Source organism: Carassius gibelio, chromosome B19, assembly GCF_023724105.1.
Source record: "Carassius gibelio isolate Cgi1373 ecotype wild population from Czech Republic chromosome B19, carGib1.2-hapl.c, whole genome shotgun sequence".
Lineage (NCBI taxonomy): Eukaryota > Metazoa > Chordata > Actinopteri > Cypriniformes > Cyprinidae > Carassius > Carassius gibelio.
In genome coordinates this window covers 7,267,699-7,273,735 of record NC_068414.1, presented here as the reverse complement: position 1 = coordinate 7,273,735, position 6,037 = coordinate 7,267,699, and positions in this window count along the sequence as shown.

Below are 6,037 nucleotides of genomic sequence, written 5' to 3'. Positions count from 1 at the left end.
TTTAGTTATGTCAGTGCAGTGCCGTCAGTTGGGGGAGAAACGGCAGCATGCACGGCTCCTCGTTAGTATAGTGGACAGTATCTCCGCCTGTCACGCGGAAGACCGGGGTTCGATTCCCCGACGGGGAGAGCTGGTTCTTTTCGTCTTCCGAATGATCCATCCAAAATGTTTGGTTGGAGTCGCAGGTCACAGAAGGAGTTCTGCTTCGACGTCAGCCCGAGCCAAAGGACATGCGTTGGCCGGGAATCGAACCCGGCTCAACTGCTTGGAAGGCAGCTATGCTCACCACTATACCACCAACGCAGGCGGAAGTCAGTAGCTTTATTGACGCACTGTGTTCCTAATAAATGTTGTTCAGTTGCATTGACACAATACTTTTTGTTTAAAGCGCAATTAAAAAAAAAAAAAAAGAGTCCAAACAATGACCCCTGCTACGGGTAGTGTTGCAAGTGTTGTGCGACTTCAGCTAATGATGGGTCCATCCGAAATTATTCCATCCAAAAGTTTCGGGTGGAGGCACAGGTCACAGAGGGAGTTCTGCTTCGACGTCAGCCCGAGCCAAAGGACATGCGTTGGCCGGGAATCGAATCCGGGTCAACTGCTTGGAAGGCAGCTATGCTCACCACTATACCACCAACGCAGTCAGCAGTCAGCAACTTGCGCCGTCACTAAGAAGGCTCGAAGTGCACGAGTCGCCGATAGGGCTAGAGGAGCAGATGAGATCTTTGTTTGGACCCGTCACTAAAGAGAGCCTTCAAGAATTTGCATCCCGTCACGTACAAGAAAGCGCTGCCTTCCCATCCGGCTAAATAAACACGAAGTGGTCAAACGCAGAGAGTGCCTATAATAACCAAAAGCCCAATCAAGGCAATCTCTTTCTCATGCCTCTGTCTGAAAAGTTGGATAAAATCTTATATGAAAAAAAAAGTCTTTTAAAGAAATCCCTTATTCCGAGGTCACCGTAGCCACCAGATCCAGTCTGTATCCGCTTCAGTCACCCGGATCCAGTCCGTATCCAGAGAAGATGTTGGATCAACACCTAGAAAGGACCTCTATGGCCCAGAAACACAGCGGAGACCGTGACAACTAGATGAGCCGCAGATACAAATCCCCTGTAAAGACCACCTGGACAAGACCACAGGAAACAGATGATTCTTCTGCACAGTCTGACATTCCTGCAGCCTGGAGCTGATCTACCGGTTTCGTCTGACAAGGTGAGAACTGTCTCCCCGACTGAGCCTGGTTTCTCACCGGGTTTTTTCTCCATCCTTTCACCGATCGAGTTTTGGTTTCTTGCCTCTGTCGCTTCTGGCAGGCGGAGCTGAGGACACTTCATGTACAGCGATATCGTTGACTTGATTGCAAATTATTGCACAGATACTATTTAAACTGAACTTAGCTGAATGATGTCATCAAAGAGTTCAATAACGAAATGCCTTTAACTGTCATTTTGCTTTTTGACGCACTGTGTTCCTAATTAATGTTGTTCAGTTGCATTGACGTAATACTTTTTGTTTAAAGCGCAATTAAAAAAAAAAAAAAAAAAAAAAAAAGAGTCCAAACAATGACCCCTGCTACGGGTAGTGTTGCAAGTGTTATGCGACTTCAGCTAATGATGGGTCCAACACCTAGAAAGGACCTCTATGGCCCAGAAACACAGCGGAGACCGTGACAACTAGATGAGCCGCAGATACAAATCCCCTGTAAAGACCACCTGGACAAGACCACAGGAAACAGATGATTCTTCTGCACAGTCTGACATTCCTGCAGCCTGGAGCTGATCTACCTGTTTCGTCTGACAAGGTGAGAACTGTCTTCCCGACTGAGCCTGGTTTCTCACCGGGTTTTTTCTCCATCCTTTCACCGATCGAGTTTTGGTTTCTTGCCTCTGTCGCTTCTGGCAGGCGGAGCTGGGGACACTTCAAGTACAGCGATATCGTTGACTTGATTGCAAATTATTGCACAGATACTATTTAAACTGAACTTAGCTGAATGATGTCATCAAAGAGTTCAATAACGAAATGCCTTTAACTGTCATTTTGCTTTTTGACGCACTGTGTTCCTAATTAATGTTGTTCAGTTGCATTGACGCAATACTTTTTGTTTAAAGCGCAATTTAAAAAAAAAAAAAAAAAAAAAAAAGAGTCCAAACAATGACCCCTGCTACGGGTAGTGTTCCAAGTGTTATGCGACTTCAGCTAATGATGGGTCCATCAGAAATTTTACGGTGCTAGGGCTGGGTCTGCGTCAGAAGAAGCCATGCATTGTTTAGTTATGTCAGTGCAGTGCCGTCAGTTGGGGGAGAAACGGCAGCATGCACGGCTCCTCGTTAGTATAGTGGACAGTATCTCCGCCTGTCACGCGGAAGACCGGGGTTTGATTCCCCGACGGGGAGAGCTGGTTCTTTTCGTCTTCCGAATGATCCATCCAAAATGTTTGGTTGGAGTCGCAGGTCACAGAAGGAGTTCTGCTTCGACGTCAGCCCGAGCCAAAGGACATGCGTTGGCCGGGAATCGAACCCGGCTCAACTGCTTGGAAGGCAGCTATGCTCACCACTATACCACCAACGCAGGCGGAAGTCAGTAGCTTTATTGACGCACTGTGTTCCTAATAAATGTTGTTCAGTTGCATTGACACAATACTTTTTGTTTAAAGCGCAATTAAAAAAAAAAAAAAAGAGTCCAAACAATGACCCCTGCTACGGGTAGTGTTGCAAGTGTTGTGCGACTTCAGCTAATGATGGGTCCATCCGAAATTATTCCATCCAAAAGTTTTGGGTGGAGGCACAGGTCACAGAGGGAGTTCTGCTTCGACGTCAGCCCGAGCCAAAGGACATGCGTTGGCCGGGAATCGAATCCGGGTCAACTGCTTGGAAGGCAGCTATGCTCACCACTATACCACCAACGCAGTCAGCAGTCAGCAACTTGCGCCGTCACTAAGAAGGCTCGAAGTGCACGAGTCGCCGATAGGGCTAGAGGAGCAGATGAGATCTTTGTTTGGACCCGTCACTAAAGAGAGCCTTCAAGAATTTGCATCCCGTCACGTACAAGAAAGCGCTGCCTTCCCATCCGGCTAAATAAACACGAAGTGGTCAAACGCAGAGAGTGCCTATAATAACCAAAAGCCCAATCAAGGCAATCTCTTTCTCATGCCTCTGTCTGAAAAGTTGGATAAAATCTTATATGAAAAAAAAAGTCTTTTAAAGAAATCCCTTATTCCGAGGTCACCGTAGCCACCAGATCCAGTCTGTATCCGCTTCAGTCACCCGGATCCAGTCCGTATCCAGAGAAGATGTTGGATCAACACCTAGAAAGGACCTCTATGGCCCAGAAACACAGCGGAGACCGTGACAACTAGATGAGCCGCAGATACAAATCCCCTGTAAAGACCACCTGGACAAGACCACAGGAAACAGATGATTCTTCTGCACAGTCTGACATTCCTGCAGCCTGGAGCTGATCTACCTGTTTCGTCTGACAAGGTGAGAACTGTCTTCCCGACTGAGCCTGGTTTCTCACCGGGTTTTTTCTCCATCCTTTCACCGATCGAGTTTTGGTTTCTTGCCTCTGTCGCTTCTGGCAGGCGGAGCTGGGGACACTTCAAGTACAGCGATATCGTTGACTTGATTGCAAATTATTGCACAGATACTATTTAAACTGAACTTAGCTGAATGATGTCATCAAAGAGTTCAATAACGAAATGCCTTTAACTGTCATTTTGCTTTTTGACGCACTGTGTTCCTAATTAATGTTGTTCAGTTGCATTGACGTAATACTTTTTGTTTAAAGCGCAATTAAAAAAAAAAAAAAAAAAAAAAAGAGTCCAAACAATGACCCCTGCTACGGGTAGTGTTGCAAGTGTTATGCGACTTCAGCTAATGATGGGTCCATCAGAAATTTTACGGTGCTAGGGCTGGGTCTGCGTCAGAAGAAGCCATGCATTGTTTAGTTATGTCAGTGCAGTGCCGTCAGTTGGGGGAGAAACGGCAGCATGCACGGCTCCTCGTTAGTATAGTGGACAGTATCTCCGCCTGTCACGCGGAAGACCGGGGTTCGATTCCCCGACGGGGAGAGCTGGTTCTTTTCGTCTTCCGAATGATCCATCCAAAATGTTTGGTTGGAGTCGCAGGTCACAGAAGGAGTTCTGCTTCGACGTCAGCCCGAGCCAAAGGACATGCGTTGGCCGGGAATCGAACCCGGCTCAACTGCTTGGAAGGCAGCTATGCTCACCACTATACCACCAACGCAGGCGGAAGTCAGTAGCTTTATTGACGCACTGTGTTCCTAATAAATGTTGTTCAGTTGCATTGACACAATACTTTTTGTTTAAAGCGCAATTAAAAAGTCCAAACAATGACCCCTGCTACGGGTAGTGTTGCAAGTGTTATGCGACTTCAGCTAATGATGGGTCCAACACCTAGAAAGGACCTCTATGGCCCAGAAACACAGCGGAGACCGTGACAACTAGATGAGCCGCAGATACAAATCCCCTGTAAAGACCACCTGGTGGTGCAGTGCAGTGCAGTGCAGTGCCGTCAGTTGGGGGAGAAATGGCAGCATGCACGGCTCCTCGTTAGTATAGTGGACAGTATCTCCGCCTGTCACGCGGAAGACCGGGGTTCGATTCCCCGACGGGGAGAGCTGGTTCTTTTCGTCTTCCGAATGATCCATCCAAAATGTTTGGTTGGAGTCGCAGGTCACAGAAGGAGTTCTGCTTCGACGTAAGCCCGAGCCAAAGGACATGCGTTGGCCGGGAATCGAACCCGGGTCAACTGCTTGGAAGGCAGCTATGCTCACCACTATACCACCAACGCAGGCGGAAGTCAGTAGCTTTATTGACGCACTGTGTTCCTAATAAATGTTGTTCAGTTGCATTGACACAATACTTTTTGTTTAAAGCGCAATTAAAAAGTCCAAACAATGACCCCTGCTACGGGTAGTGTTGCAAGTGTTATGCGACTTCAGCTAATGATGGGTCCAACACCTAGAAAGGACCTCTATGGCCCAGAAACACAGCGGAGACCGTGACAACTAGATGAGCCGCTGATACAAATCCCCTGTAAAGACCACCTGGACAAGACCACAGGAAACAGATGATTCTTCTGCACAGTCTGACATTCCTGCAGCCTGGAGCTGATCTACCTGTTTCGTCTGACAAGGTGAGAACTGTCTTCCCGACTGAGCCTGGTTTCTCACCGGGTTTTTTCTCCATCCTTTCACCGATCGAGTTTTGGTTTCTTGCCTCTGTCGCTTCTGGCAGGCGGAGCTGGGGACACTTCAAGTACAGCGATATCGTTGACTTGATTGCAAATTATTGCACAGATACTATTTAAACTGAACTTAGCTGAATGATGTCATCAAAGAGTTCAATAACGAAATGCCTTTAACTGTCATTTTGCTTTTTGACGCACTGTGTTCCTAATTAATGTTGTTCAGTTGCATTGACGTAATACTTTTTGTTTAAAGCGCAATTAAAAAAAAAAAAAAAAAAAAAAAAGAGTCCAAACAATGACCCCTGCTACGGGTAGTGTTGCAAGTGTTATGCGACTTCAGCTAATGATGGGTCCATCAGAAATTTTACGGTGCTAGGGCTGGGTCTGCGTCAGAAGAAGCCATGCATTGTTTAGTTATGTCAGTGCAGTGCCGTCAGTTGGGGGAGAAACGGCAGCATGCACGGCTCCTCGTTAGTATAGTGGACAGTATCTCCGCCTGTCACGCGGAAGACCGGGGTTCGATTCCCCGACGGGGAGAGCTGGTTCTTTTCGTCTTCCGAATGATCCATCCAAAATGTTTGGTTGGAGTCGCAGGTCACAGAAGGAGTTCTGCTTCGACGTCAGCCCGAGCCAAAGGACATGCGTTGGCCGGGAATCGAACCCGGCTCAACTGCTTGGAAGGCAGCTATGCTCACCACTATACCACCAACGCAGGCGGAAGTCAGTAGCTTTATTGACGCACTGTGTTCCTAATAAATGTTGTTCAGTTGCATTGACACAATACTTTTTGTTTAAAGCGCAATTAAAAAAAAAAAAAAAGAGTCC